The 14753-nt window shown below is 34.5% G+C and overlaps 1 protein-coding gene across 10 annotated transcripts in view; it reads left to right on the forward strand.

Annotated features, from left to right (window-relative positions):
* Window positions 1-14753, forward strand: part of Nol4 (nucleolar protein 4) — a 319732-nt gene that overhangs the window by 297121 nt on the left and 7858 nt on the right. The gene's annotated exons all lie outside the window — the stretch shown is intronic.

A 14753-nucleotide genomic window follows, 5' to 3' on the forward strand; every position in this document is an offset into this window, starting at 1 on the left:
TATGGAAGGACCTCTCCTGGGCGTGCAGCATGTTCTGCTTTTCTAGGAAGTCAGAAAATTACTTTTGGTAGGGAAATTGAATTAGCTGCTGTCCACATCCCCCTCTCCTGGACTGAGTACTAATGGACATTCCAGAAATAGGCACCAGGCTGCTTACCTTAGACCATTAGAGATCTTGAGTCTGTGTGCTTGAATCACCCCAAGAGCAGAAACACCAATGCCTCTTTCATGTTAATTTTTTCAAATTTTGGACATGATTACAATTTCAAATGCTAATAGTCCCCTTTGTGATTTCAAGGTAGTTTTAAATGGCATTTGGCTTTGATTAACATGTAATTTTTTTTCCTGAAAACCCTCCTCCTATCTATGCACAATTGCTAGAACTAGTAGAAATATTTGCATTTGAATGTGAGTCCACACAGTGTAAATTTTGCCTCCAAGTTGTGACATGGTTCACTCACTGGAATGCAAAGTTAACAAATGGTTACAAAGTTAAATGTGTGGCAACTAATTCACCAATAGCTAAGTGGCCATAGGGAGAAACAAATTATTTCTGGTAATTTAAGCCCGTCTCTTGAGCGACCTGATTTGATCTAAGAGTAATATGTACACTATGAATTTAGGAAATTTTTTCCAGGCAATGTATTTCCATCATGCCATCATTTTGTTGCCTTTTGGGGAAATATTATAAGGATGATCACGTTGTCTGAACACTTTATTCCTCAACACATATTCCTGAACACAGTTTGCCCACAATTGTGAGAAAGCTCAGCTATGTTGATTTTCATTGTGCTTTTTCAAAAAGACACATGTTCCGTACATTCATAAACACTTGCTTCTATCTCATCCTCAGCCTCTGTGGGCTACTTTGCTACCACTGTGTTCAACTATGATCTGTTCCCACAATTTTCTCCGTTTCTTGTAAAACATTAATTTGCTTGCTAATCCATTTAATAACAAAGACAAGAAATTGGGAGAAGAGTATTAACCTTAATGGAAATCCATCAAGTCTGTTTTCTTTCGTATGCAAGAAAATACTTTGTCTAAGTTAATAAAAATGATTGTGCTTAACTTTTAAATCTCTTCATGTTTGATGAAGCCATGTAAATATTTGATAAGAAATCAGTGAGAGTGGCAAGCCACATACGCTCTATCTCCAAATACCGCTTCTTAAAATTTTATGTTTCTTAAGCCTTTATTTCCAAGATATATTGACAAATGGGATAAACGGAGAAGCTCTTTCAGCATAAAAACTCTGCATTTCACAGGAGTCCTGATTTCCTTCATAGTTTTGGATGATTGTAAATTGAATGTGGATGATTGTTTTAAGCATGCAGAAAACCCACACTTGCCGGTCTCCATTTCAGTTTAATAACTCAGTTTAAGGAAAGCCTACTATTTGATAGACTTCTATCATTTATTGTTTCATAAAGTTGCTATCTGTTTTCCTCTTCTGAACCTTAAATTATGAGGCTCTAAGAAAAAAAAGATGTTCCTGAAGCAGCACAATCTACCCACCCCTACTTCCAGAGCAACCAGTGGTAAGGTGACCTTGGCTACACACCATTCAAACATCTTTTATTTTAAAAACTGGGAAAATAAAATATCCTTATTAATTTTTATGCACTATTTTGTTCGCCTTCTTTCTTCCCCGGTTCCCTTACTCCCTCCTAAAGAATCCATTCCACTTCTACTTTCATGTCTTTTTTAAAAAATCTAGATTCCACATAAGAGAAAAGATGATATTGGACTTTCTGAGTCTGGCTTATTTTGTCTAGCATGATGATCTCCAGTTCCATCCATTTCCCAGTAAATGACATAATTTTGTTCTTCTCTATGGGTGAACAACACTCTGTTGTGTGTACTTACCACATTTTCTTTATCCATTCATCTGTTGAAGGGTGCCTAGGTTTATTCCACAATGTGGTTAATGTGAGTAGTGCTGCAATGAACATGGGTGTGCAGGTATTGCTGATGTATGCTGACTTTTGACTCCTTTGGGTCTATACTGAGGCGCATTATAGCAGAATCATACTCTATTTTTAGTTTTTGAGGAACCTCCTTACTGATTTCCATAGTGGCTGCACTAATTTACATTTCTACCATCAGTGTATAGGGGCTCCCACCCCCACCAGCCCCCCCATCCTCACAAGTATTTGTTGTGTTCTGATTTCTTCATGATAGCCCTTTTGACCAGAGTGAGATGAAATCTCACTGCCTGTTATCCCTAAGGATGTTGAGCTTCATTCATTATTGATCATTTGTACTTCTTTGGAGAACTGTTTGTTCAACTAATTTGCCTATTAATTGATTGGATTATTTGTTCTTTTGGTGTTTGATTTTTTTTAATTCTTTATATATTCTGAATATTAATCCCTTGTCAGATGAATAACTGAAAAAGATTATCTTCCATTCTGTAAACTGTCTTTTATTCTGATAATCATTGTCTGTGCAGAAGCTTTTGGATTTGATATAATCCCATTTGTCAGTTCTTATCAATTTCAGAGCTATTGGTATCCTATTCAGAAAAATCATTGCTTATGCCTATATCTTGAAGTATTTTACCTATCTATCTTTTCCTCTAGGAACTTCAAAGTTTCAGGTTTTACCTTAAGGTCTTTGATTCATTTTAAATCTATTTTTAAACATCTTCCTAAAATATGAGTTGAGTAAAACATTTTTGGCAAAAAGTTAAAAGTTAAGTGATCTCTGAGACTTTTAAAAATAAGTAGACCAGATTAAAGAATTTCATGTGTGCTTTGTCCTATGAATATATAACAAATATAAACATACTTATGGAACCCTATAAATATATTTATAGTATAATTTGCATGATTATTATCTACTTAGAGTGTATTTGACAATGGATATAAAACACTTGATTTAAAATAATATGTCATAGGTAACCACACATTTGTTACATTATTGATTGAAATACCAGAAAATTGGTAAAAAGTGAAAATTTTCTAATTTTGTGTTTTAAAACAGCAAGTAAGATATATATACAATTCTACCACAATACAATTTCTTAAGAAATTTTTGCTAAAAAAAATATTTTCTGACATAATAATGGCCAAGCTGAGAGTCAGTATTGAATTTTTACAATATTACTGTAATATTATATTACACATTATGGCTATTGATTATCAATTTGATTATCAGTTGCTTATAACTCCAGTTCCAAAGGGGTGAATGATTCAGTAATTGATAAGTATCTTATCCCATGACCCATCCGTGTTTCTGCCATTACTATAGATCCTTAGCTACTACAATGAGTCATATCAGCTTGAAAAAATATTTAGACTTTATTTTTTTTTTTTGGTGGCACTATGGTTTGAACTCAGTGCTTCACGCTTGCTAGACAGGCACTCTACTGCTTGAGCCAGGCCCTTAGCCCTTTTGTTATGCTTATTTTGGAAATAGGATCTTGCTTTTGGCCTAGGCCAGATTGGATCGTGATCCTACTATTTTAACTTTCCTACCATAGCTGGAATGACATGCATGTGCCACCACAGCCAATTTTTTTCCAACGAGATGTGGTATCCCACTCTTCTGTGCCCAGGCTGGCTAGGAGCCACCATCCTCCCAATCTCAAGCTAGAATTACAGGTATGAGTCACCAGTGCCTGGCACACACTTTGGACTCTAATATAAATAATCTCTGAATGCTTTGTAATGCTTAGAAGTTAAGGCCAGGAATAGTATCTCAGTTCAGAGGATGACCTCAATTTCTTGGACCGTTTAGCAATCATGTCATTTCTCCTATTCTAACAGTCTCATAGACAAAAAAAAGATTCACAGATTACTTGCACATCTCAGGGAAGGTAAATGATTTTCCCAAGAAACTTCTTCATTAGGACTCAAATCAGGCTTTCTACTTGCTAGTTTTAGTTTTACTATTGTGTGTTACATCTTTTCGTGTGTTTATTAAATGAGAGTCCAATGATTGAGGTAAACCCTATACTCAAGTTCAAATTCATAAGTAGATTTTTGCTATTTACTTGATTTGTCAGTGCTCTAACATAGATAGAGCTTTCATTTTATTTATGTCCTTAAAATGTTTTCAAATATTTCTAGTAATAGATTGAATAAGTACATATATACAGATATGTTTCATAACTGACATTTATTAATTATGTCCTATTAATATTTGTTCCCTTAAAAATTATGCCCTATTAAAATTTGTACCCAAAATAAAAATCAAGGAATGAAGGAATAAAGCAAATATCTAGTCTTTCCTGAGGGAAAGACTTCTTACTCCTCTTCTCAACAACCTTTGGTAAGTTAAGACCTTACGGTGGCCCAAGGAGGCACCCAATGATCTAAACAATTGTGATATTTTTTTACCTCATGGGAATAATAATTAGTGGACACTTTCTTTTTTCTGGGTGTTAGGAATTTCCTCTTCTTACTTAAGTATACATGTATATAAATAAATATGTAAACACATAAATAATATGATGATGAGTCATTGTGCCCTCATGTAGTAAATGATTCAACTGAAGTTAAAAAGTAACTGCTGTCTCTCCTTCCTGCAGTACTTTCACCCTTTCCCACAGCCACAAATTGGCAGGAAAGAGAAGTGTGCTAAGAGTCTTTCCTTCCCTCACAAATTGCTAAGACTGCTGGGAAAGTAATTCACCCTTCAGGTTATCCTGAGGTCTCCACCAAACACTGTTTGAAGCTCAGGTGGTGAGGTCACATAGAGAAGAAACTCAGGCCTTTCACAGAGCTGGGCAGCAGGAATTAGCAAATGCAAGTGGAGGTGTGATTAGGAAGGCAGCATGGGAAATAGCTACTTCTGTTTAAACTGACTGTTCTGAAAACTCACTTTGATAACAACAAAAATGAGAGCTACACAAATGCAATTTTCCTTGTTGGTCTCTTTTTCTTTCTTAAAGAGGTAAGTTTAATTAAAAAAATGAAATGAAATGTAAATGGATCAAGATACTGGACAAAAATGATGAAATTCAGGAAAACATGGAGGAGAAAATTATTTACTAAAATTAAGTTATTATATTTTAGATTTTATATTAAAATCAGGTTTGTTTTGTTTTGTCTTTGAGAGAGGGTCATGCTATATAGGCCATGTTGACCTCTAACTCATGATCTTGCTGCCTTATCCTCCAAAGTGCTGGAATTATATGTGGGAACCACCACACTCAGCCTAAAAATTCAGAATTTTTAGTGCCAGATGTGATGGTACATGACTGTAATCCCAGCTACTCAGAAAGCAGAAAATTGCAGTTCAAGCCAGCCCTGGGCAGAAAGTTAAAGACGCTATCTGAAAAATAATTCCAGCAGAAAGGGATTGGTGGACATAGCTCAAGTTTTTGAGTGCCTATCTAGCAAGCACAAGGCCTTGAGTTACAACCACAGTATGGCTAAAAGCAAACAAACAATGACAAATGGTTTTTTTAAAGGGAGGTCCAGGAGATTTGAGTTTTGAACTATTTACAGACACAACTAAATGTTTTACAGTAATCACGAATGTTTTTAATGTATGGGAGATTGATATTTATAATTTTTTACTAAAATTAAACTTTAACCATGCAAAATTGCCTTCAAATCAGTCTGGGACTATAATATGATGGGGTTCTAATGTAATCTGTAAGTGCTGTGTGTGTATGATCCTCAGTTTTGCTAGAAAAGTGACTTACAATTTCTTTCTTGAACGATGGCTTACATAGCAACTTGGCCTGATACTGCTTTTGTGTGCATTTTAAATATCTGTTGAATATATATATCTCAGCAACTTGTTGCATATTTTGTAGAGCAAAAGCCTGTTTTGGTAACCTAATGCTGATTCACTCACATTTATTAAATAGAGAAGGGAAGAACCTAATGGTGTGCAGAAAGGAGGAAGTGCTTGGAATACAATTATGGGAGACTTCAGTGAGACTAAAGAAGCAGGTTGAAAGTCACTTCAGTTGATTGTAGACTGCAGAGGAGGCATGGCTGCCTCAGAATGTAGCATCTGACATTTTCTCTTAATCAAAGCCTAGGTTCCCTGAAGATGGAGTGGTCACAGGCCTTATATTAGCAGACCAGCTACTTCCTTATATTAGCAGAAGTAGTAAAAGGAAATCTTTGCAAACATAATTAATCAAAATTAGGACAAAAGCTTTAGAGAATTATTACTTAATAATAAAGGGAACGAATCATCAGAAAGTAACAATTGTCTAGATATCATAGGACTTATAACATGGCTCAAAATTTACAAATGAAAAATTAGCAAAATGATGAGGAAAACTGACATACTCAAGATAATAGCCATAAAGTCATGAAATGCTTCCCTCAGAAACCAATCGATAGAAATGAAGACTCGTATTGGAAAAAAATACTTAAAATTTAACCAAATGGCTGTATGTAGACACTAACCCTCCCAACTATCTAATAGAGCATATTCTTTTAGATACGGTCCACCTAAGCAAATGACAGCACCCAGAGAATCATTAACATGCTGGTGGCATTGTGTGCAGAAATATTTATAAGTATGAATATTAATAATGAAAGTGAAAATACTATACCTTCAATTTGTGGGTGGAACTGTAGTATTTTGACATATTTATAAAAATTGAAAATTGATAAGCTAACATGTTAAAGAATTTTTATTTTTAACTAACTTAAAATAATTGTTCATATTTGTGCAGTACAGTAAGATACTTCAATATGCATTGAAGTATCAAATACATATATTTGATGTGTAATCATTAAATCAAGGTAATTAGCATTTCCATCTTATCTTTTTTATATTTAAGAATATCATTTTACTCAAGTTAGAAACAGAGAAGAGAAAATCCTAAGATAATTAAAAAACAGTGGAAAAAGTTCATTAAATAGAAAGAAAGAAGCACTAGAAATAGCCAACAAGATCAAAAGGAAAATCTTTCAAAGACCTATGAACCTAGGCACAGATACATAGGTAATAACTTTATGAACAGACCTCTAATAGGACAGCAGTTAAGAAAAAGTATTGACAAATGGCACTTCATGGAGTTAAAAAGCTTTGCACAGCAAAGGAAACAGTCACCAGACTGAAGAGACAGCCTACAGAATGGGAGAAAATCTTTGCCAGCTATCTGACAAGGGGTTAATAGCCAGAATACAGAGTGAGCTCAAAAAACTTAACCTCTCAAAGAATCAACAACCCACTGAATAAATGGGCAAATGAACTGATCAGACAGTTCTCGAAGAAGTACAAATGGCCAATAAACATAGGAAGAACTGCTCAACATCTTTGGTCATAAAGGAAATGCAAATTAAAACATTGAGATTCTACCTCACCCCAGTCAAAATGGCTATCATCAATAACAGAAATGACAACAAATGCTGCCAAGGATGTAGAGAACAAGGAACACTGCTATACTGTTGGTGGTAATGTAAATTAGTGCAACTGCTATGGAAAGCAATATTGAGGTCCCTCAAAAAACTAAAAATAGAACTACCATACCATCCAGTGATACCACTCCTGGGACTATATCCAAAGGAATGTGCCCCAGGATACGATAGGGCTGCTTGCTCACCCATGTTTATTGCAGCACTACTTACAGTAGTGAAGTTTTGGAAACAGATGCTCCCAACTGATAAATGGATTAAGAAAATAAGACATAGATACACAGTGGAGTTTTATTTAGCCTTAAAGAAAAATGAAATTATATTGTTTGCCAGTAAATGGATGGACTGGAGAACATCATGTTAAATGAAGTAAGCCAGGCTCAAAAAGTCAAAGGTCACAATGTTTTCTCTCACATATAGAAGATAGACATATAAGTTAATTATATATCTCAATACATATATGATCACATATATGCATATATGTACATACACACATATATATATATATATATATAGAGAGAGAGAGAGAACAAAATTGTATTAGTGAGTCTGTCTGAGGAGACTATGGAAGGCAGTAAAGGGAAAGAAAATGTTAGAGAATGAAAAATGTTGAAACAGCTCATCTGTATATGAATATAATATAACATACTGCACTGTAAGCTGCAGTATTGGGGAGCAAAGTGATAGAGAAAGAATAAGTAATGGGGAGGGGTTAATATGATTAAAGCAGAATATATCCAGGCCTTAAGTACTAAGGTAAAACCACCTTTTAACCAACATACACACTTAAAAATAATTGAAAGACAAGAAATGTCTTTTCTGGGGATGGATACCAGTGGAAGGGGGCTGGGTATAAGGAAAGGATGAATGAGAGTGAATATGGTGGATGTATTTTGTATTCACATATGATGAAAATAGAAGAATGAAAACTGTTGAAATTGTTCTGGGAAGGGGTGGAGGGGAGAATAGAACACCGGAGGGGAAATGTCTGACTAATATATATCATAAGCACATACCTAAATATTATACTGTATCCCCCTGTATAACTATTATGTGCTGATAGAGATTTTTAATAATAAAATCTGTGAAGATGAATCAAGAGAGGAATAATAAAATAGAATAAAAAAGACAAAACTTTACAATAAAATATTAATATTTTTATCCCAGTATACTTGAAATATACTGTTTAACAAATGTATAATTGATCAATATGGACTCCAAAGAGGAATAGATACCCCAAATGAACCTAGAACCAGTAAATAGAATCAGTATTATATAAATCCATTAAAAATATCAGACCCTGATGGTGATATAGATGAGTTTCACCAAAACTATAAAGATTAGATCACCTTAATTTTAGACAAGTCCAAAAGTGAAAAAAGTAAATAAATAAAGCTGGGAAAGCACCCAATTCATTTTATGATGCCACTGTGATCATGTCCATCAAGAAGTATATTAGCACACGTGCATGGAAGCAATGCTAAGAATCTTTCTGTATAGCTATCTTTATCTCAAACTAGCAAAAATGCTATGACTTTCTTATTATCTCTTTTGTTTTCTCTTCAACAAAATCAGAGAATAAGAGGGCAGAACAGGTTTTACCCAGAAGCGGGGGTGGGGAGGCCGTGGCCCAAACAATGTCAGCAACTGTAAAAACGATAAAATAAAAAAAAAATTTAAAAAGCAATGTACATTAAAAAAAAGAGTATTAGAAAGGAAAATTATAGAGCAGTCACTTACAAATATAAATGCAACTCATTAGCATGTTGAATGTAGTACTATATATATTTTTGTGATATTTTCGATTTCTTTAAACCCATTGACAACTATTAGATTATCAGGTGAAGAGAATTAACGTTTATGTGGGGAATCTGGTATCTCCCAGGCATTGTGGTAGATGTTTTATACATATTTGTTAATTTAGCTAAAATGTCCATGTTTTATAGTTACTTTCTTCTATCTTTTGGCAGAAAAGTACCAAGGTATCATTATTAAGTACTACTATTAAATTCTGACAAAAAATAATAAGAAATGAAAATTGGTGTGCAGCTGAAATTAATTTCCAGTGACTAATTTGTTAGACAACCAAGGAAGATCACTTCATTTACTGACAGTTTATTACATTGTGTTTGATTGCAACAATTAAAGAAATGTGTCCAGATAAAGTAAACCTGTTCGAAACTCTTAGCATTATGGCATGAATGGTGCTTGAAGGGTTGAGGAAATTGCCACCAGGCAGTATCAATGGTCAACTTAGAAAGCAAAGCAACTTGTTGCACATAGGTTTCCCTGCCTCTTGAGGGCTTAACATGTTACTCATAGTACCCTGCTGTTTATTCAAGGGGTTAGTAAGTTTGGAGTGATAGAAGAATTAACCTCTATTAATAGTATTAATAGAATTAGCCTGTTAATACCTGTTAATAGTACTCATGAAGCAACTATAGCAGAGAATTTTTTCAAAGTTGAGGAAAAACTAGTTCAGTATAATCTGAAGTGTAATCTGCTAAAATGTGTGAATCTCAAGAGGGTTGTTTTCAAATGTAAGGTATACAGTCATTCATTGAGATAACAGCGAGACCATTGCGAAAATGTTTGACTCTTCCATGTGTCATTGAAACAGTAACAGCATCTTTAAACTTAATTTGTTCTCATCAACTTAACTGTCTTCAGTACTGTGAAATTCTGTCAGAAACAGAATCAGTACATCTTGACTTTTCTATCACACAGCACTTATCTGGCTTGGTGGTAACATTTTATTGCAAATTCTTTTCAGATCATAGCTAAGATTGAAACTTTTCTAAACAAGGACTTCCCTTGAGCACTGTTATTAAGCACTGAATGACTCTGCAAATTGGTTTTGCTGCAGAATTGCCAATGTTTCTAAATTGAATCCAAGCTAAAATTACAAGCCAAAACAATATTTATCTGGAAATCTTACACTGTGATAAAGCCATTTTAATGATGACTAAAATTGTTTGAATCACAAATAATGGCAAGTTGCGTTATAAGTTTCCGGGGCTATTAAAAATTAAAACAAAAAAATGAAATCTCCATTCCTCAATTTGCAGTGAGTGTATTTACTGAGCCCATACCAGAGGCCAAACAGTGGTTTTAGACATTAATGCAAGTATGAACTGAATTCCCATATTTCAAACTCTTTTCACTGTTCATTGAGAAGCTTCTAGTTTCACCTTCAATTGAAAGTAATTAATATACAGTGAATTAACCTACTAAAAGACAATTATCAAGAGAAGGATCTAATAAAATTCTGCAAATGCCTTCCAAATGATGAATATGCTCAAGTAAAACAATATGCTTATGGCCTGTTATCAATATTCAAAAATACTTATCTGCTTAAAAAGCAGTTTTAAAAATGCAAATCCCAGTATAGTACGAACAGATGACATTTTTAGATTATTTTATTAAAAAAGAGCACTAACTCTCAACCTCCTTTAAACAAATGTTGGTCTACCCCTCTCCCGAGAAAAAGAATTTCATTCTCCTCCTTAGTAGACCTGTGATATACTCAATTATTGTTATACTTTGATTTTTTTCCATTAAAACTTTTGTGAAAATTTGTTTCCTCTCCTTTTTTTATAAGTACCTACATAATATTTCCAGTTATACCTCTTAACAGGCAAAGCCTAAAATATTTTTGTTTTAAAAAGTTGTTAATTCCTGTGTTAAAGCATGCAACTGAAAATGTTACTCAACTTGTTAAATGAATTGCCAGTTATCCAAACATTTCAGTCCATGACTTGGAAGTACAGATACAAAATGAAGAGGAAAGGGAAGTAGGAGAGAGCTGCATGCAGCTAAAACTGATTCTGTGCTCAACTCGACTCATTTTAATATTCAGTGGTAAAACACACATGGTGATTTAGGAAATGGGCAACAACAGCTTTTCTCTTTTTCTGCCACAGTGCATGAGGAAATTGCTGTAATCAAGCAATTTTATTTAGATTTTTTTTTATAATTTTAGATGATGACTTTTATGACAATAATATGCCCATGTATTAGCAGTAACTTTGAGTGTTGCATTAAATCCACTGTGTTCTATAACTGACTTGTTTTCCGTTAGCCAAAATTGGGTGTTACTAAGGCCCTGAGTTCAAACCCCTGTACCACAAAAAGAAAAAACCAAAAGAAAAACTAATGACATCATTCATTCTCCATTTCTTGAATGTTTGCTGTAGTAAAATCTGATACTTCTCTTTAATTTATTATACAAATGCTTACTGAGTCTTATTTTGTACCAGATATTAACAGACCTACCTAAAACAATGTGTCAAAAAGCAAGTACCTAAATGGTGGTTGCTTTTACATGCCTGGCATTCTTACCTTCATTAATAGTATTTTAAAAGATAATTTACATTGAAGAAAACTTTATCCTCAGGGGCCTAATTATATGAGGATAAGTGACCCTCAACTATGACCACATAAATGAATCTATTTAAAACAGGAACCAAAATATACCATGAATAGTGAGAAAATATTCAATTGGTAATTTGAGAAATACAGAATTTTAAGCATATGTTCTGATTTACTAACATTTAGTTATAATTTAAATATGCTCAAACCTTAAAAAGTGAACCAAGGGCTGTTTTTGGTATGTGGGTCTTAATTTTATTAACAACATATGTAAGCATGAAATATCTTTTATCTTTCACTCAGCATTCAGAACGATCATTAAAAAAATAGGTCCATATCACTTTGGCAAAAATGTAGGTATATATATGAATGTGCCTCATCGAGTTTTATTATGAACATTTTCCTTAACTCTGATATTGAAGCTATTTTCTCTTGAACTGTCTATTGTGTCATCATTTTGGTCAGTGTCTTGTCATCTGCTCAACTTTCCCATGGCCATCCTTGGCATCCTACCCTTATCTCCAAAAATACTTTTCTGGACTTCATTAAGTCCAGAATCTTCATAAAATTTGAATTTTTACTTTTATAATTCATATGCGTCCTAGTTGTATCATAGCATTGTCTTGAGTTAATTAAGCCAAATCGGTACAATAGGATATTGACTTAATGAGGCAGAAATGAGTAAGGGTTGTTTGAATGGTTACAAGTTAAATAACCCACACTTTTTGCTTCTTTGTACATCCCCAAAACATATGAACACTTAGTAAAAGAGATTCCTTATAGTCTGTACTTAGACAGTCAGTGCTGATCATACAGAAACCAGGCAAATGGATTCACCTTTCCAACACAAAGTGTAGAGATTGTGGGGCTCTCTAAAGTTTGTATGTGCTCATAAACATCTGAATGTGAAAGCCACATCTTGATTTGGAAGTTTAGAACCTTGAGCTAGAGGTGCCCTTAAACTGCAGCATTAGAATCAAATTCATCTCCTTTGCCCCCAGAATTGCAGGGGTCCAGGACTCAACCATTCCTCAAGGTCAGTTCAGGATGCCAGTCAGCATCTTGGCTTGGGAGCAAAATCATCACAAAATATTATACCTTCTGATAAAGTAATGACAGTCAGCAACCCAACACTAGAGAACAACACAGCTGGGAGGGAAATCCCATCAATTTCCTTTTATAGAGACTGGGGCCTGTCCTGGGCTACTTAAATGTGAACACTAAAACAAAATTTAAAGGAATCCAGGGATCCAAACCCTTGTGATATCAAGAGGTTTTTTATTTTTTAATCTCATCCAAACTTTTCAAGTAGTCTATATACTATTAATGATTTGCTTGAGCACAGGTTCAGTAATTCCCCACATCTCTCAGCTTTTCATGTTGATAGCATGACTTTGGAAATAGCAGTGTGAATGGAAGATAACTCCTGCTAGAAAAATCAAAACTTTGAAAGGCCACTTCAGAAATGGAAATAAGTTTCTCTCAGATGTCAGTGTTCATGTGTGCTGGTGCTGTCTCTGCTCTAATTAAGTTCCAGGTGAAGCTATTTCCCTCTCATGGGACATCTGCCTCCTTCAGAAAAGAGGGAGAGGGACAGGGTCCTGCCCTGTCTCCATAATGCCTCGAGAAGAACCAGAAGGAAAAATAAAATGATAATCCTTTTCTCCACAAAGTGAATGCCATTTTCTGAAAAGTTAAATGTATTTAGAGAGAATCTGTTTAACATGTTCAAGTTATAGAATCATTACAGCTTGGGAACATTACTTTAGTTATGTGCCTAGCAATATTTTATTCAATGATGTTAAATTTAGCCCTCACTGCAAATAACAAATGCTTAATGAAAGGTAAAAACTATAAAAGTCAGTACTTAAATGTACAACCAAATCTTTTCCTTTGATTTTTTTATTATTGTTGTGCTGGAGGTACAATGTGACATTTTCAAAAGTTCTTACTATGTATCATAGTGGAATTCAACCTTCCATCATTCTCCTTTATCGCCAATTCCTCCATTCCTAGAACAGTTTAACAGGTTTCATTTTCCTGTTTTCTTACATGAATACACAATATTTCCATCCTACTCACCCTACTACACCCGTTCCTTATATCCTCTCCTCTCCCACTGGTACCAACCAGCCAGATAGTACCTGTTTTACCTTCCTGCAACCAAGTCTTAATAACCCAAGAATGATTAAGTTATGAAGTTATTTTCTCAACACAAATGTCTGCATTAAAGATTTTTAATAACTTTATTAATTATTTTTAAGTAAAAATTTTAAAATGTTATCCAAAAGCAGAACTACCAGATTTGGTTTAAATGTATAAGAAAAAGTTGAGGATGCCTAAATACATTTTGTGCAAATATTGTTAAAGCTGGCCAAAAATATATAAAGTAGGATTCCAACTGACTTGGTGACTCATACCTGTAATCCCCGCTACTCAGGAGGGAGAGATTGAGAGGATCTTGATTCAAGGGCAGCCCATGCAAAAAGTTATTGAGACCACCATCTCAACAAATATGTCAGGTGAGATGGTCTTTAATCCCAGCTACAAGGGAGGAATAGGTAGGAGGATTGCAGTCCATGGCCAGCCCCCAGCAAAAATACAAGACCCTATCTAAAAAATAACTATAGCACAAACGGCTTGGAGTGTTTGTTGCTCAAGAGGTAGAGTACCTGCCTTGTACGTGCAACAGGCCTGAAGCTCAAAAACCAGTACCACCATAAAATAAAACAAGATAAGACAAGCTAAAATAAAATAGTAAAGTTGTACCCAAAATGTTTACCTGCTCTGTGGTATTATTTGCCCTAACAATTTACTTTCAGTCTAATATGTCCACATTTTCTGACGTTTATCAACCTGGTAAAAAAACATCAGCCCAAAGTGGAAAAAATGCCCAAGTCAAATCTTTCTTATGCCACTTAAAATTATCCAGTTCTAAATATGTCACTGAAGTCCCTCGGTCCTGTTTCCTTCTGAGTTGAGTTGGTACTCATGTCATTAGCGTCACATTCCAGGATGTTATTTCAATTCCATATTGGTGGGACC

Source organism: Castor canadensis, chromosome 4, assembly GCF_047511655.1.
Source record: "Castor canadensis chromosome 4, mCasCan1.hap1v2, whole genome shotgun sequence".
In the NCBI taxonomy this organism is placed as follows: domain Eukaryota; kingdom Metazoa; phylum Chordata; class Mammalia; order Rodentia; family Castoridae; genus Castor; species Castor canadensis.